The following is a 19,338-nucleotide window of genomic DNA, read 5'->3' as shown; positions in this document are numbered from 1 at the left end:
CCAACCCCCTGCTAAAGCAGGGTCACCTGGGGCAGGCTGCACAGTAGCATGTGCAGGTGGGTCTCGAGTATCTCCAGAGGAGGAGACTCCCCAGCCTCTCTGGGCAGCCTGTCCCTGTCCTCTGTCACACTCAGGGTAAAGAAGATTTTTGTATGTTCAGATGGAGCTTCCTGTGCTCCAGTTTGTGCCCGTTGCTCCTTGTCCTGTCACTGGGCACCACTGAGAAGAATCTGACCCCCCTTCCTCTTCAGATAGATCCACCCTTTAGGTGTTTATAAGCACTGATGAGATCCCTGCCTCAGTCTGCTCCAGGCCAAACAGCCCCAGCTCTCAGCCTTTCCTCATACAAGAGATGCTCCAGTCCCCTCATCATCTTTGTTGCCCTTGATGAACAAGGTGTGTGTGGCCTCAGGCCAGCCTGACTTTTTGTTTTAAAATCAGTTGCTGTCTGAGTGATTTTGTTTCAAGAGCTGGTGAGGTAGCAGACTTCAACACGTTTCCAAATATTCAAAGGCCCCAAATATGAATGGAGTATTCAGATTCAAATAGACAGCTGCATATATGTTCAGTTCCTTTAAACTGGAGCTGCCCTAGTTTTCGGGATCCATCTGGGTCAGGGCTTCCCGGTTTTGATTGCCTGCCCGCCCACAAAGACAGTGCAGTTTGACATCTGGCTGAGTGTACTGCCTGGACTTCCAAAAGACTGCTGGGATTAAGTGAGCTATTTAAACCTGTGCAAATCTAGATTAATTCAGAGTGGGTGCAGCAACTCAGTCCCAGCACCAGAAGGCAACTGTCTCCGCAGATTCCGCTACAGAGTCTCGGCGTTCACTGCAAACAATGTAGGGGGAGGGGATGTTATGAAGAGATAAAACAGGAGTTTGTTTCTAAGGTAGGTCAGAGAGGACAGGGATAAGAAGATGAAAGGGAGAAGACAGTGAAAGCAGAACAGAGAAGATTAGCAGGTGACATGGAGGAAGAGAGGAACTCCCTGTAAGCTGTGCAAGGAGAGGGAGGGGAAATAAATGAAAAGCCACATGGGGAAAAAAGAGGAGAGCTGTCAATATTAAAGCAAAACTGGAAAATCAATTGCTTGCTGGTATTTAAACATGTTTGTGAGAAATCTCTTAAACATCATTCTGAGGGGAAAAAAACAAACAAGCTCAGAAGTCTGAGGGAAGGTAACTAAAGGAAGATGATCAGAAAAAATGTGAGTTGATGTGCCGTCAAGCTCCTCTCCCCTAATATTTTTCCCTACCTGTGTTTTGAAAATCCATCTATAAATATAGAAGCAGGTGAAACTGGCCCCTTTGAAACTGATGGGAAGCTTAAGACATTGACCATTTATGAGAATGGTCATTGCTTTAGTGTTTTGCATTCCCCAACTGACGACTGTTCTAGCATCCAGTATTTCCATACCAGCAGTGCTGTTGCACTAGGGAAAGGCAGTGGTCTCGCTCTGCGTGTCTTGGCGAGCCCTTCGTTAAACGTTCTCACCCCTGGGTAAAAGTGTTTTCCGAAGTGTAGCCAATTGGATGTGAAATCTGCAGTTCAGTCACAGTTTTGGTGACTAGTGTGCAAACAGGATTTAAGATTACAGGCTAGATAAATGCTGTGGTTTACAAAACAAGATCTGTCCTTCAGAGTTGTATTTACTTCACAGTATATACTGAAGTCAGGTGCACTGCTAACAAAATGCCAGTGTTACTTTGACATAGTTTAAACCTTTACAAAATTCAGCTATATTGCCTCTTCTAAAACCCCAAAACCAAGTTTAACCCCACTATAGTTTAAATTTCCCCAGACCTGAAGCAGGTAACAGCTGCTGGGACTTAGCTCTCTGCATTTAGCTGCAGATAACAGAAAGGAAACAAAGGGACCACCTTAAAGCAATTTGGCTGTGAGGTGTGATGTGAGAACTCTTGGGGCCTTTCTTGAGCTCCTCTCAGAAGAGCCATATGCAATTGAGAAAAGGATGTGAATTTAGCAGGCTCAAAAATACCTGACTCTGGTGTTATGCTCTCTAGTCTGTCCATAGGGATCTGCAGGGATCTGAATGTGCTGGGGACTGCCAGTTGTGAGGTGGAAGAGAAGGTGCACTATTGAGGTGTCCTGTTAAGCGATGAACTGCAAGGTCAGTCAATGTGGTGGCGTTGTCGATAAAGCAGTGTTCATGTGAAGGGTATGAGTCAGTGGTTCCTGTCACATACGTGTTCGCGAAGCACAGGGGTTTTGGTCACCAAAGTGTTAGAAGTCTTGTGACCTGTTTCCTGCGTCTTCTATAGTGTCACAGAACCACAGACTGGTTTGGGTTGGAAGGGACCTCAAAGCCCATCTAGTTCCACCGCCCTGCCACGGGCAGGGACACCCTCCACCAGACCAGGGTGCCCAAAGCCCCATGCCAGGGAGGGGGCAGCCACAGCTTCTCTGGGATGCCTGTGCCAGGGCCTCACCGCCCTCATTAAAGTATTTCTGCTTAATATCTAATCTAAACCTATCCTCCTTCATCTTAAGGCCATCACCTGTGTCCTGTCACTACATGCCCTGGCAGGGAGGGTGGAAAGAGCTGGTCTTTTAAGGTCCCTTCCAACCCAAACCATTCCATGAACAATGGCAAGTTTTGTTCCTCTTCTATGTGCTCAGCAGTCAGTTGTTCGGATCTTACATTCCCGAGGTAGTAATTAGTAATCCTGACGCCTGAGGAACGAGCCCACGTTTGGAGACTGATGATCGCATTTATTTCTACAAGTTCCCACCAGCTGTAATTGCAGCAGCATCCTGCGGAATTCTGCCAACATCTGCTTCAGTGTATAATTAAGGGGCGCGGTGCTGATGAGAATACGCACGCAAAACGCCGTAGAGATGCGCGTGTCTCTCGCTGGCTGTGAGGAAAGGTCACCAGGTGACATGAGAGAACATGGAAGCCCGGCGCAGCGCGCTGGATTTTATCTCTAGTCTTACACGAGCAGCGTCACACTCAGGCAAACCGACAGCCGCCTGTGGCCAGCAGCGTTGGTGGGGGTGCAAAGCAACGGGAGGTCGAAGATTCTGCCTAGCACACAGCAACGTGTTAACAGCACCAGCACAGCGACGGGTGCGTTGCGTGCACGTCACGAGGAAAATGAGAGCGGGGTCGCTGCTCGGCACCTGCTGGAGTCTGTTACATGATTCATGATGACGGTAAACTAAGCACGAGGACGGGCCTAAAAATCACAATTTGTTAGTACTTTTATCTTATTCTAGGTATTAACTGTTGCCCAGGATGATAGTCATGTTACCAGTGCTTGGACATCTGAAATACAGCCGTTTGTTGATACTGACAATTCTATACTAAAAGCAGTAACCCTGTAAGAAATCTGTCCCAAAACACACAGAAAATGTTCTTGCTTTTTCCAAAGGTGGTGTTTGATGGTTTCTCTTAGAAAACTGTAAAAGAGACCCAGAGACCCAGCCGTACCTGAAACTAATGACTTCTGTTTTCCTGCTCTGTGGTTTGGTAGCCTGCAGGACGTGTGAGCCTGGTCCCACCATAACCCACAGGTTATCCCTTCCCTGTGCTCGTCTGCACAGTGCCTGCTGCCCGGTACGTGGCTCTGACTGCTGCCCTGGAGTGGACTGGTAAGTATGAGTCCCACACTGGTTCTCACTTGCTGACCTGTTTCTTTTTGTGGAATCCACGTGGTTTAAAGGTCAGTAGAACTCAAAAAAAAAAAAAAAGCATTTCAAATCATTCTTCAGGGTTATACTTAGTTGAGTTTGTGTAACTAAATGTTTGGGTATTAACATGAAGCAAAGAACCCATGGTGTAAAATGATTAGTTATTAAGATTAATGTTACAATGTGCAAGTAAGTTTAGAAATACAACCGTCTGCTGTGTCCATGTGTGAAATCTGAATTTTGGATATTTGTCTTTAGAGTGCTGGTAACTTTAGCTAAGACACGGAATATCCACCGGTATAATACAGCTCGGAGGGCAAAACCTCTGACCCAGTGTAGGCAGCCCTAACTAAGGTTTTCTATTTATGTTGGGTTTACCTTTTCAGGGGTAACACAAAACAGAAATGTCAAACACTATGTTAGTGTAACATTATTCTTGTCATATGTAGACTTTTGTTATTAAATGAGCCATGTTTTCTGAACAAGGTAAGTGATTAAAAAAACAGGGTTTTATTCTTCTGTATAGAAAGTCTGTTTGATTTTTTTTTTAAATATAGCTTTTCAACCCTCTGTCCATTATATCACATAATGTATAACCCAAATCAACAAGAAAACAAACATTTAAGTTCGATGTCTCACCAAAGTGCTCTGCTGACTGTGCACAGCCAGGCGCAGCCCCGAGACAGCACCATGCGGCAGATGTGAGGTGGGTTTTTTATCTGTTCTCACCAATTTAGGCAGTGGTTTGCCTCGTTATTTTCAATGGCAAATCATCATCTAATGGACGATGCAATCAGTCACACTTCTGCCCCAGACAAGGGGCAGGAAATGTTTTCATGTTTCTGCCCTGTCATAAGGGTTGTGTAACTACTTACCTCCATAACCTGTTCCAGTTCGTTCTTGTAGATGGTAATGACTGATTCTGGATGTTCCTCTGTTTTTTCTGATTCCATTGTAAGGAGGATGTTCTACTGGGAAGTGTCTTCTAAGGGACATTTAGCGATGGTTCTCTTTCACTTCTAATTGCATCTGTCTGGTGGAGGAATCAACTCTAGAGTTTCAGATGTTCATTTCTTAAGTTGGGGGTTGTGAGGTCTGTAAGCTTTCCTTTGACCCTCAGATGTCTTATCTTCTGTTTGAGACTCTTATTTTTTCCCAGCTCATGCAAGTTTGTATTAGATTCCTTAATGAACACAGGAATTTACAAGTATAACAAGGTTGTGGTTTTGCATGGCAGGGTTCTGATGGAGGAGTGGGGGCTTCAGGGCTTCTGCACTCCCCTGAAAGCAAGTGATAGAGCGACTTTGGTGGGCATCCGGCCTCCAGCCAGGGTGCAACCACCACAAACAAAAATACAGTTATATTTATGATAGGGCAGATAAAATTTAACATTTTCCAGTGATGCATGAACTGAATAAAGTTCTCCCTGCAGTTTCAAAGAATAGGGGAAAACCTGTATCGGGTTTGTTGATGAAATTGTTGTTAAAACAAACAAAAAGTCACATTTGTTTCACATGGAAAAAAAAACAAACCCGCTATACATTTCCGTGGTTTTTAAGTGGCCTTTTCTTCTGGTCACACCAACCTTTATTACTTGTATTTAAATGTCACTTGTCACCACTACTCTGGTCAGTGTTTGTAATTGCTTCCTAAATTGGAAACACACCGATTTTTGAGTCTGTTGTGGTTTTTGGTGGCAAGGTTTTGGTGGAGGAGGGAGGGCTGCAGGGATGGCTTCTGCAAGAAGAAGCAAGAAGGTTCCCCTAGGTTCGACAGAGTAAACAGCAACTGGGCTTAAGGCCAGACCCGGCGCTGACCAAGGTCGAACACATCATGGTCACAGCGCCTCTGGGAATCACACTGAAGAGGAAAAAAACACACACAGCTACTTTTTCCCCACCAGAGCAAGGAGTGAGACGATAGAAGAAACTGTGCAGACACCAAAGTCAGTGAAGAAGTGGGAGGAGGAGGCGATCCAGGTGCCGGGGAGAAAGATGCCCCTGCAGCCCATGGAGAAACCCATGGTGGAGCAGGTTGTCCCCCCACAGCCCATGGAAGATGATGGGGAGTAGAGACCTCACCTGCCACTGCGTTGGAGTAAGCCCCTGGCAGGACCTGTAGCCCGTAGAGAGGGACAGAGAGAGAGAGGCCCACACTGGAGCAGATTTTCAGGAGGAGAGGCTTGTGACTCTGGGGGAGACCAGGGTGGAGCAGTCTGGGCCTGAGAGACTGAGAGACATTCTATGATTCAATGACCGCACCCCATAGAAGTGACCCACGCTGGGGCAGCTGGTGAAGAGCTGAACCTCGTGTTGGAGAAGTTTGTGGAGAACTGTCCATGGGTGGGATCCCACACAGGAACAGGGGAAGAGTGTGAGGAATGCTCACCCCTCACCCCCTGGCTAAGAAGGAAAACAACTCTTGAGGAACTGACCAAAACCCCCATTCCCCATCTTCCCCAGTGAGACCTGGTAGGTAGAAGGAGCAAAATCATGACTATAGTGAAGTGTGCTAAGAAGAGAGGGGTGGGGGGAGGTGCTTTAAGATCTGGTTTTACTTCACATTATCTGACTCTGGATTGACTGGGTGTGTTTAATAAATTAGATAGGTTTTTTTCTTTTTATTCCGTGTTGAGTCTGTTTTGCCTGTGACACTGATTGTGGAATGATTTCTCCTGGTCCTTATCTTGGCTCCAAAGCTTCTCAATATATATTTCTCCCCTGTCCAGATGAAAAGAGGAGTGATAGAGCAACTTTACTCTGCATCTGGCCTCAAGCCAGGGTCAAACCACCATACTGGGCTATCCATTTTCTGCCCAATTCCTATATTCTGTGATTCTTTGCCACAGCAGTGTGACCATTTCCCACAGCCTTGTGATGCCACTCCCTGTATGTCTGTAGGTTACCATGATCTGGCTGCCAGCCTCTGCTTTGGTCCTTGCTGAACTTCACAGGGGTCCTGTCAGTCTTCCAGCCTGCCTCAGGGTCCCTGTGTGGCAGCCCTACCCTTGGCACATTGAGCAAACCCCCACCTACAACCACCCACAGCATTTTGCTGTCATCATTCTCTGGCAGCTTCAAGGTTATTAGGAGGACACATGCTCACATGCACACACATGAGCTCAGGATAATTGCCTAAGTATTCTTTTCCTTAGAAAATCCATCTAAAATAATCCCTACAACTTTGTTTTATTTTGATTTTTGTTATGTGCAAGTCCACTACAGCATGGGCTTCCCGTACATCTAATCTAATACCTGGCTTTGTGTTCCTGTTCAAAGAAAACATGCCTTAGAATGGAGCTTCTTTCCATCTACTTCTGCAGCTCCCCAGTGTTGCTGAGTCTTATCTAAGGTAATTCCTTGAGCTTGTTTGAAAGTCTGCTGAAAGCTTCCAGATAGCAGATCACTTTGTGTAAGTGGCTTGGTGGGCGAGTCAACCTATAAATGATTTAACACCCGTCTTTCCAGAAGGGATGAGGCTAGGTTATGTGTTCTATAATTCAGAAAATAACTTCATGCGTGAGTGAACAGGAGTATACAAAAAGAAACACGATTCACTCAGGGCAAATAGGTTGCTTACTGCTTTTTTTCTTCTTTCATCATCATTGAGTGCTCATCATTCAAAGTTCAATAACGACAGGGACATGGGATTATGTGCTCAGGTCTAGAAGGCAGTGGGAACAATAACAGCCCTGTTTAATTGCCCTGTTATGCTGCAGCATTTCAAATTTACTGGATTATAAAAACAAATGTGGTTGGTTGGTTTTGTTTTCGGAGTAACTGCTTATTTCAGTGCAGTTGGGTTCAACAATGTGCTGGTTCAGTCCTAGAGAAAATTTATTTTCCTGTGAAAATATGTATCCGCGGCAGGTCTCTGGAAACAAATGTACTGCTTATCAGAGCATCTTCAGATACATGCTCTTCCATTTGTTTAAGTAAATGTTAATTTACTAAGTAGAATTTGGGGTTGCTAGGATATGGCAGCTATTCAGTGAATAGGGAAGAGTTTTATAATCATTACTAAGGAGGGGGGTGGGGGTGAGGAAGGACCCCACTTCCAAGAGATAAAATTTTGTCTGCAGTCAAGGTCTTCTGGAAGTCTTTTCCTACACCATGCAACTGGCTGAGCAATTGATAGTTTTACCTGTCGTATGTAAGAGGGATTGGACACCAGCACATGTGGTATTACACAAAACCTTGTCATCCAGTGATTTGATCAACTAAGATTTAGGTAAGATTAACAATTAGAAAAAAAAAATCCCTTTTCGTATGACCTCCACATTGCTGTATCTGCCAAGGTTTGAGTCACCATCGCCTCAGGTTAATGTTTTACAAGGACAATTAAGTAAGTTTGCCTCAATGCCAAGTTCAATTGTTAGAACGTAGAATCAGTACTCGCTGGTGAGGAGAGTTAGATGCCTCTGTGAGCTACTAAACAGATTACGTTTTGTTGTCTTCTCTTGTTGCTGTTTTAATGTTGCCCTTGGTAAACTCTAGAATTTGGAGGTTTTATTTGTCTTTTATAATTTCCGAGCAAGTGAGATGCTTTTGTGTCTGTCAAGAAATTAGCTGGGTTTTTTTCTGTTTGAAGCCTCCCAGCCTTAATATTGGGGTAATCTATTCTAATTTAACCCCTTTTGTAGGCCCTGGGAAGAGAAAGTTTAGCTCTACAAGGAAATGAAATGCATTTTGTCAGGGTGATTTTATTTTGTTCCCCACCTCTGTTTTCACTGTGAGGTGTGTGTCCCTGTAAACTCATTAAACCAGCAGCAGTATTGCAGTAGATCATATTACACAGAGAGCAGAAGGTAAGGGTTGAAAGTGTTAAACCCCAGGTTAAATTCAGGAATCTGTCACTGAGCGGGATTGCTGGGGGGGGGATCTTGAAAGCATCTAACCCATCCCTGTGTGCCAGCACATACAAATACCTGTCTCTGTAACACCTGCTTGGTGTCTAAATGTCCCGCAAGATAACTCACTGCTGGTGCAGCTCCAGCTCTCTGGCCGTGCTCTTTCTGGGCTTCTCTTTCAGCAGCCCATAATGTGCAACACCTGTGAAAATCCAAATCTGAGACTCTGTCTGAACCCTAAACCCTTCATTGAAGAGCTGCTACCCAGCCAGCTCTCCTTGCTTGAGCCCCGTTCATCACTGTTCCCCTGGGACGCTTGGGGCTACTCTGTAAAAAAGGAAGAACTGTAGTTCTTTAGGGAGGCTTGTGAGGTTTAATTATTTCTGCTTGGAAAGGTCTTTAATGGAACCTCATACAAGATTCAGAACATCTTACTGAATTTGATTTTGAATATTATTTTTTTTCTAAGCTGCAATAGAAGGGAAGAAAAGTTGAACAATTACCTAGATGCTATGGTCTTAACCTGAAAGCATAGGGAAGATGATGGAAATTTTAAATAAATTAGTTTTAGCAGGTACATTGGGACAGTCTATGCCAGCTTGTCCAAAATTCATAAGACAATTGGCATGATTCTTTGGGAAGAAATCTTGTCTTCATCATGCAGCTGGGATAAAGTTTCAGCACAACACAGATCCTGTTCCTTACAATGAAAAGACAGCTTAGTGTGGAGGACTTCATTATCCAGACAGTCATGAGAGTCTGTGGTGATGATGGTGTCTTACATTAGGCAACCCTGCAGAGTGACAGAGGAGGCATTATATTGGTACCTCTCTCTGATGCTCTCAGCTAGAGTGCTCTCGGAAAGGCCGCAAAGCTGGCTGGAGGGTGTGCATTGTCCTGGCGTAGTTCCTCAGCTCTGGAAAAGGGATGCTTCCATGAGGTATTTGTATGATTGGCCACCTATGGAGTATGTCATTCTGTGTGTACCACAAGCACCATGTCTTTATCTCATTCAAAAGTGGAGGTCTGTTGGGAGAGTGATGAGGGAGGAGAAGGAAGGGAAGGGAGAGGAGGAGCAACACATATTCCTACAGGGATGAACTGATACCTGTTTTAAGTTTAGGTAAGGAGGATGTTTGTGCACAGTTCTGTGCTTTAGGATGCGTTGTGCTGAGATTGATTGGATATATGGAGTCTGCTTCACTTTTGCGTTGCAAGTTCTGCTTGCTCCACACACAGAGTGAACAGTTCACTCTCCAGCAGCTGCCTCCCAATAGCTCTGGGGAAAGGGCCTTAAAAGCAGCACTTCCCATGCCTTCGTCCCAGGTGAAACAGCAGCAATAGCACGTACCGAACCAAATACAACACAACATGGAATTTCAAGCCACCTACCAATTACAAACTACTTGTGGCTTTACAGTGTTCACTAAGTTCCTCAGGCTTCCTTCTCAGCCATGGGCAGCATCAGTGCTCCCCATCAGTGCTCCAGTAAGTGCATATTCTGTGGCTCAGCTGTCCCAGCAACAGTCGTTCTTCCTCTGAGCATGCAAACTGGTCTGGTCAGGACTCTTCAGCTCCTTCCCGTACTGGGAATGCAGCCCATTTCTGCGAGAGAGATTTACTGCTGCCTTTATGTATTTATCAGATAATTCTAATTAAGCAGCATTACTCATGTTCTGTGTTTGATGAGGCTGTGTAGGGCCAGAAGGTGCTACTGATGACTGGCAGGTTGCACCTGCCTTATGCTGTGGTTCATCCAGTGCTATAATGGTGTTTAAAGGCTTTGAAAATGAGCTTTGAGGCAAGAAACGAGGTGCGTGTGCCCGCTGCCCTAAACAGGCAACTGCATTTCCAACAGTTCGGTCTTTTCATAGAATCATAGGATGGCATGGGTTGGAAGGGACCCAAGGATCATAGAGCTCCAACCCCCCTGCCACAGGCAGGGCCACCAACCTCAGGCCTGGATCTACAAAAGATTTCCAAAATAATTTCACTTATTAATTACAAATGGCTTGATGGGGTAAGAACAGATAGTTGCAGGGGATGAGAGAAGTGTGAAAGACATGCAGAGCCTAGAATGCAAGTCAGGCTCTGGTTCTGCTCCGCACTTGGCAGGGAAGTGCTTCTGAAAAGACTGGTGTGAGCAAAGGTGAAAGTAAAAGTCCTCAGAAATCCCCCCAAAATGTCACTGATGTGGAAAGAACAGAGCTCCCAACTGGCCCCTAAGCTGAAGCTACAGATTACACAGGGAATAAATAAATAATAATAATAATAAACAAGTAGGAAACACAAAAAAGAAAATTGTAAAAGCCATTGCTGTGGGAATTTGATGCTTTGCAAACACTCAAAGCTCAGGATCTTCCCAGTTGTGTTTCTTCTTGTAACTGGGGAGAGATGAAAGCCCTGTTCTGACTGCACAACAGTAGTGCTAAGGGGGTCGTGTAAGAATGGGAGCCATTTAAGGCACATCTGCACAGCAGTCATAGCTCCGTGTTTGGTGGGCAGAGCCAGTCATCTGGAGGAAGTGTGCTGAGCCGTCCTGCCCACAGCCACTGAGCCGTAGGACTCAGCTGGGAAGCTGGATCACTGACTTGCTGTGTGATCTCAAGCAAGTTGTTTATTGTCGTTGTGTTTACTGTACCAAATGTTCCACAAACTGGTTAGGTTCGCTCTGGGAACTGACGCGGTGGTACAATACGAAGATGCAGTTCCCAGGCAGAAAAGCAATTTTGCTTAATCTTCTGTTTCCTCATATGTAAAATGTGGCTTCTTACTCCCTCCCTTTGCCCCCAGAGAGAGTTGTGTTTGCTTAAATCTATTTACTGCAATAAAAACGCACACGAGCGATTCCGAAATTGAGAATTCGGGGGTTCAGGTTTGCCATGTCCTGCAGTCTCCAGGTGCTCTGGGTTGGAGGAGTAATTCGTGCTGCACTGGGATGTGGTTTGAGTAAACACTGGATCACAGAATTGTCATGGATCAAGTATTTTTCACTCAGGAATTTACCATATATATTTAGTATATGGGCATGTACACAAATACCTACACACCTTGTAATAACTGTATTTGTGAGTATATAAACACGTTCTGACAGTAATGGTCATGGCAGGTTACAGCCAACAAGGAGAGGAAAACTGCTCCCCAGTACATCTGCATTACCATCAGGCTTTAAACTGCTTTATTCTTGAGCTATCCCGTAAGGGGAGAGGATGGGACAATGTTGCACTCAAATAGACATTTACTTTATTAACGCAGAGGGACATTGTACTTCTTAAGAGGAATGTATTTCCTATGGCTCACTGCTGAAAGAAAGTTTGTGGTACCTCGGGCCATGATGTATTGGATACTGTACAGAGATCTAATGATAGCTAAAATATTGAGACAATAAGGTTGAATGGTTTCTAAATTCCATTTCTCAGACTACCTGCAATTTTTGAACTTCAGGTTAACAGGTTTTTGGTTGTTGCTGCTATTGCTGCTGCACTGGACCCGAGGCCCACATTTGTTTTGTTTTTATTTTATTTTATTTTATTTTATTTTATTTTATTTTATTTTATTTTGTTTTGTTTTGTTTTGTTTTGTTTTGTTTTGTTTTGTTTTATTTTTTTATGTATTAAGTTGGTAAGAAACAAATGTCTGTGATTGTCACAAAGATGGAATGGTGTCAGTCCCCAGAGGAAGGGAGAGCAGTTATTTTCATGGTCTAGGACCAGAAGCCAGAACCCCTGGCTGTGCCAGACTTTTCCAGGCAATGTTTTTCCAGTGTCTTTGGTGTAAGCAGCTGCCAAGCCACGTGATTTTATACTGAGCTGAAACCTATTCCTGCTCTTCCAGAGTCTGTGGAGACAGATTGCAGTCCAGGTTCAGAAGATCTTGGTGCAGTTCTGTTGGCTTCATTACGGATCTGTGTCTTTCAGATTGCTGGGAGTTCCACAGGGATTCGAACATGCCAAGATGTTGACATGCTAAATCATGACTCTCCTCCCACAGCTGCCTCTCCAAGGCATCAGAACACTTTTCTGAGGCATACTGCTGCCACCTTCCAGACCTCACATCCCCCCACCTGTCCCTGTCCCCTACCCCCACACACACGCTCTCTCTCTCAGTGGGTAGTTGATTGGTGCCTTATAAATTGCTGCAACTCCAGGCTTTGCTGATAATGTGTTTCAGGAATCCAGTGCAGCAGAAGAGAACTGCCAGAGTACAAGGATCCAAGCTTCCTCACCCAAGAGCAACACAGTGCAGATGCTACACATTCATGGTGCTACTGCAGACTTACTCTCTGGTGTGGAGACCTTGCAATGGTGTTAAGTCTTCGAGCCTTTCAGTGCTGCCAGGGTAGTTCAAAGCAGTGACTGTGCAGACTAGAATTGAGCCCGGTCCCTTTTTAGGCACACAGGGTTGGAAAATTGGAAATATTCTGAGGTTTGGTATTTGGGCTGTAGCTTGAATGAGTGTATCTCATTGTTGGCATAGATCAACTCTATTCACTAACATCTGGCAAACTTGTGTCCCAAGAGAGTCGGAAAGCAATGATCAGATGGTGTCCTGATGGCACAACTGTCCCTAGCAGATGTGAAACAGGAAAGGGAAATGTCCTCCCAACTTCCTTCCAATCCAGTCTAGATCTAACCATCCCGAATGGAGAGCAAGTTTCTAAGTACACCAAGTATGCCAATAGCTATCACTCCTCCCACAGCTCCATGACTATCCAGAGCTGAACACGTGCCTGAGCTGTAGCTCTTGTTATTAGTCTTCTAGATCCTGGTTGCTAACCTCCTAAGAGTGTGCAAACCAGTATTTTCTGCCATCTATGTATCTGCATGGTCCATAGGCCTATATTCTTAACAGAGTCTTATTTCTGCGCATCAGCTTTAGTCCTTTCAACCCACATATCAAGGTGATCCAGGTATCTTCTTCATGTTGGTTAAAATTACTATGCCTTTGAAAGGAAGATATATGCTATTTTCAGTCCATCATTAAATCTTATTGAAGCTTGAATGACAATTTTCCAGGTGGTGAAACTGTTTTTTAATGCTCTGGGATATTTTGATAAGAAAAAAGATTGCAAAGAGATGAGGGGTTGTGCCTTGTCTTCAGTCATACATATCTGTGATGGAAATTGAGGACCAGCTGTATCTGGTTGTAACCCCTTTCCTGGTGCCCGAATGAGTAAGAAAAGATGCCAACAGCTCAGTGAATTTTATTTCATTCTGAAGCATTTGTTCCATACAATTTAGCTTGTTAAAATAAATATTAATAATTTCTTTCCTACCAAAAAGGCTAGAAAACGGCATGAACAGACATGTTCTCAATTAGGCTCATCTCAGCAAACTTCAGGAAAAATTAGGAGTTTTCTCTTTCTTTCACTAGCATTAGTGTAAAAGTACAAAGTTGTTATGCATAGCATAGCATAGCTTTCTTCCCTAAAAATCAACTAGTTGATTAAATCTGTTAAAAGAATCAGAATTTAAATATTTTTTACTTTCTATTTAATTCCCTGAGAGCAGGAGGAATAGCATCTGTAATGTCCTAATAAATCATTTAGACTAATTCAACCAGGGATGGTTCCACAAGAAAAGGTTTCTGGAACTGGTTAATTTCTTTATTTCCATATTAGTCAGATACTTTTAATCAGTTTGAGTTGTCACCATACAATTAATAAAACAAGAAGTCAGAGCAAGTTTCAGAAATAGAGCTACATGTTATTATAAGTTACAAAATTTAACTTTGCCTCTTCTTTAAGCTTAATTACAAATGCAACATAAGGCTAGAGCAATTATCAGTTCATCGCCCTGCTAAATCCAATCACATCTGTTTGCAGTGGCCAGAAGGAAGATGTACAATACTCTGCCATGAACAGTGAGCAAATCATTTCTCCCAGGAACTGCAGGCCTGAGATATGAAGCCTGATTATTTTTAGCTGTTTTGTAACATCCAGGATGATGTTTGTGAGTTGTTTCGTTTGGGTTGTTTTTTTGTTGACTTTGTGGGGTTTTTTAAAGTGAGTTTTTGTTTCTCTAGAAAATTTCAGTGCTTTTTATTCCTACTGAGGTCTTTGCACTTTGTGATATGTGTGGTGATGGGTTTCCTTAATTATCCAGGACATGTTGCCTCCCCAAAAATAATTTTTTAAACTTTTTTAGTTCCTCATTTTTGATATCCAATGTTAAATATCTCTATTTTCTTTTCAGTAATTATTCCAGCTCCCTCTATTACAGGAGGTATTTATAAAAGGCAGTAAAGCAAGCCATGCTTACTTATCTAACAGTTAAAGATATTTGGATTTCACCTTCTCGAGGTGTCAAACTGTAAATTCTGAAAAGGGTTTGTCCAGGCCATATATTCTGTCTTCTCGAGGTGCGGTTGGTATATGTTGTCTCTCCTCTCTTCAGGGCATATTTGCAGCAGAGAACCTCAGATTAACAAGGTAGGATCATTAGACATAGATACAGACTGGGAGAAGAGCTCCTTGAGAGTAGCCCTGCTGAGAAGGGGTTGGGGATTCTGGTAGGTGAGAAACTTAGCATGACGCAGCAGTGTGCTCTTGCAGCTCGCAAGGCCAATGGTATCCTGGGCTCCATCAGAAGAGGGGTGGCCAGCAGGGACAGGGAGGTGACTGTCCCTCTCTATTCTGCCCTCATCTGAGGCCCCATCTGGAGTCCTGTGTCTGGGTCTGGGGCCTGCAATACAAGCAAAATGTGGAACTGTTGGAGAGGGTTCAGAGGAGCCACAGAGATGATTAGAGGGCTGGAGCACCTGCCCTACGAGGAGAGGCTGGGGGAGCTGGGCTTGTTCAGCCTGGAGACGAGAAGGCTGCGGGGGGACCTCATTGCAGCCTTCCAGTACCTGAAGGGAGCTTATAGGCAGGAGGGGATTCGACTTTTTAAAAGAGCAGATAATGGCAGGACAAGGGGGAATGGACTAAAGCTAAAGGAAGGAAGGTTTAGATTAGATATTAGGGGGAAGATTTTTACAGCGAGAGTGGTGAGGGGCTGGAACAGGCTGCCCAGAGAGGTGGTGAATGCCTCGTCCTTGGAGGTGTTCAAGGCCAGGTTGGATGGGGCCCTGGGCAGCCTTTTTTAGCTCCAGGCCTGGAGGTTGGTGGCCCTGCCTGTGGCAGGGGAGTTGGAACTCTATGATCCTTGGGGTCCCTTCCAACCCAGATCATTCTATGATTCTGTGATTCTATGGAGTTTTTGTTTCCTTCCTGCCACGCTGTTTGCTGTACTCTCCTGCTTTGGCTCAAGCACGTGCAAGTACTGCCTCCCTCATGTTACACTCTGTTAAGTAGCTGCTGCTTCAGGGCCAGCCTGAGTCCTAACAGATTGCGAACCCACTGTGAAGCAGAGCGGCCTTCCGCGCGAGGCTGGACAGCATTCATATTCTGGGTTGCAGGCCTTTCCACATAATCAGCCATGTGTTCGATCTGAGTATATGAACTCCTGGGATAGTGTATAGTATGATCTGTAATGTAAAGTTCCTGGGGTTTAATGCACATAACCCATTACTGTGGACAAAGGATTAATTAAATCCCTTCAGTGCAGTACGGCCTTGGTGAAGAACAGCTCGCCTAAACCCTGCTTCTGAAACAGACAGTGAGTTACCTCTCCATGTGACATAGTAGTCATTGAAATAGCTTTTAATCAGGTTTTTAATCAGTATGCTTTGGCTGCCAGTGGACTGCACTGCAGCCCCTTGCTGGGGCAGAACTGAGGTGCCAGATTAACTTCTCTGAGGGGTGGCAAAACCTCTTAGAGGACTCTCTGCTTCTGTGTAGGAGCTTTCCCCTACTTAGCTCCCTGAACTGCAGCTGCCCTGGGATATTTAGCTGTCGGGGGGGGGGATGTTACTTTTGTCTGAGTTGCTGGTACAGTACCTGTCACTGTCATGTCTGAACAGTCTGTGTTTGTTCTTGCATCCAGCCCAGGACACGTTCTGGCGGACTAGTTGGTAGCACGCTTCACCCTACCTATGCTCAGTCTGTCTGTGGCCCCATGACAAGGTCCTAACTATGGTTGAGCTCTACTGTCACCTCTCTTCAAGTCTTAAAGATTAACTGCTTGTGCCTTTGCTTATCTGCCAGCGCAGTCTCACCAGCTCTGCAAAGGTGGTAAGCACCTTCTACCTGCTTTGGAGATTTGGTAAGAGTAAGGTGAGGGCACATAAATAGGTGGCTGGTGTGGAAATTCCTTTGTGGACTTACTGTGAAGCATCTAATTAAGGCCATGTCAGAGCAGGGAGTTGAATTAAGACTTCCACGGCCTACTGGACTGATGAATTTACTAGATCAAGTTTCTTCATCTGATTGGCGTCTTTTGGGGACACAAAAAAATAAGTCAAATCTTCTGTTCCTGCCTCCCCACCCCAACCACGCTTCCTCCCCAGAGCAAGCCCCTAGTGCCACCCCTTGCCTTGTGGATAGGAGCTTGTCACTGCACATACCTGTGAGGGAGGGATGTGTGGGGTGCACACATGCCCAGGTTCTGATTTCTACCCTTGCTGGGTGTGTCACTACTGTGCCCCTGCAGGAACAATAGGAATTACAAAGCAGAGGCCAGGCAGTGCCCTGGCAGGGGTTCAAGCTCTGTGTTGCTGTGTTGGCCAGAACTGCGTAGCTCCCTTTTCCACCTTTCTCCCAACTGAACTGATGCAGAAAGATACACCTCCATTAAAGAGTATTTCAGCTTCTTCACTGGTGCTTTGAAATATTTTCCCATCTCTTCTCTCTGCTAATTTTGCCAAGTGCCTGTTGGTGCCAGCTTTCATGCTTATGTCCAAAGCCTCTGGGCTGCTTTAGCTCCTGCAGCCAAATGGTAAATGACAACCTTTAGGCTCATTTTTGATGTCTCAAGAAGAAATAGCACCATATCAGAATGTAAAAATCTAGAAACTATTTAAAAAAAACCAACTCACCAAGAAACAAACCCCAAAAAGCTTCAGTCTTCATTGTTGCTAATAAAACCATGATGTTATACTGCTAGTCATATTGTACATGGGACACATGGCAGCAAAGCACCCCTACCAGAGGTCACAGAATTTAAATGTTACAGTGACATTTAGCTAGGAGGAAATTCTCCAGGCTGTAACACACTGACCCAAATCTTCATGCTGAATTGGTTTGGTCATTTGGGCAGCACTGCTTCTTAACATTCATGTAGTCAGTTTGTTGGCATGATGGTGGGTGTCTACAAGGTCCCTTGCTGTTAGCAAGGATATTCACATATTTTCCAAGGCAGAGCTGTTCCCTTCCTTCAAATGCCTCTCAGTGTCCAAAGTTTGACCTATTGGTCCTACCTGCAGCCTTTTCTATGACCTTTTTCATAGGGCAATGTGGCAACAACCCACCCTCTCCGAACTGGGGGGGATCAAGCTGTTGGCCGTGATTTCCTCCATTACAACAGGGAGGCAGAGAACAGCTCAGTGTCTGCATCCCATCAGCTGCAGGGAGCTGTGCACTGGAGATCAGGTTAAAGATTATGAGTAGCGCACTAGAGGTCACAGTCCAGCTCTGCCCCTTGCACTTTGCTCTGTCTCCACTGAGGGCCAGCTGCCCTGGGGAGAGAGCTGCCTCTGTGCTCCAAAAGAGCACCCCAGGGAGCACCCCAGTTTGTGTCCTGGGGAGAGCTGTCTTGCCTGGTCACATCCAGTTTGTCCTTTTTCAGGAAGGGAACTACAGGCCGGAAGATTAAATGACTAAGTAAGGCCAAACAATGAGTCAACACCCACAGCCAAACTAAAACTCAGGAGTCCTTGGCTTCTGCTCCCATGTTTTCTCTGCCGCTTGAGGAGATGGGAAGCGGAGAGGCAAGTGCCTGCACGAGAGAGAGTCTGCGGAGGACCGAATAAATACTCGCTTGTGTGCAAGTGAACACAACCCTGTCTGTCCGTGCCTGGTGCTATGAGGAGTTCAGTGAGCACTCCTGCCAGTAATTGCGGAGCCAGATTCTCCCCTGCACCACAGCTGCTTTGTGCCGCACGCCGGAGCGTGGCCCCAAGCCTGGCATGGCTGGCCAGGGGAGGATAAGCCACCTCGGGCTTACCATGTTGTGCTGCAACAGCCTTCCCAGGGACTGCCAGCGAGTTTGTACCTTGGGGGAGAGGGAAAGGATTTGTGTGCACCCACAGAAGGCTGGTGGGGGAGCATCCTGTGGCATGCCTCCACCCTCCATGATTTGGAGAGGTCTGAAGGTGAGGGAACTCGTGAGACACCAAGATCCACTGTACTTCCAAGCTCTGAGCACTCTCCTTGGCCACACCTTGAAACAGGACAAGGAGAGAGGACAAGGAGTTACAGTGTTAAATTGACAGATGAAAATAGCTCTTCTGAAAGCCCTGCATACTTTTGAACAGTGTGGTTAGTGTTATGAATCCAGATGGTTTGATGTCAGATTTCAGTCCAGACTGGAGCTTGCACAACTGCAATCCATCCTCTCGTGAGGAGGGAAGTTGCTCATGCAAAGAGCAACAGACTGAAGAACGCAGTGAATGGCAGTACTGGAAACCATTTTCTTACGCCGTCATCTGATGAGCAAAATAAAATTAGAAAGCTTAATTGCTTTATACTTTTAATGTATGTCATATTTAAATCTAGTGAACTTGTCAGAGGGGAGAATGATGGTTGAATTAGATAATGCTTGGTTGCTTGTATTCTTGACCCTGACAATACGAGGTGACTAAAAGGTTACTTCTTTGTCCTCCTGCCTTTTTCTTCCGAGATCCTTTGGACTGTTTCCTGGCTTTGTTTAGCAGAAGCATCCAGTTCTGCCACTGAGCTGACAGTCACACAGGGTGTCTTGCTATATTTATGCTTTACGCAATATTTGTGTCAA

This window comes from Gallinula chloropus (genome assembly GCF_964237585.1).
Source record: "Gallinula chloropus genome assembly, chromosome: 3".
Classification (NCBI taxonomy): Eukaryota; Metazoa; Chordata; class Aves; order Gruiformes; family Rallidae; genus Gallinula; species Gallinula chloropus.
The sequence above is the reverse complement of the archived record's forward strand: the minus strand, read 5'-3'. Positions refer to the sequence as shown.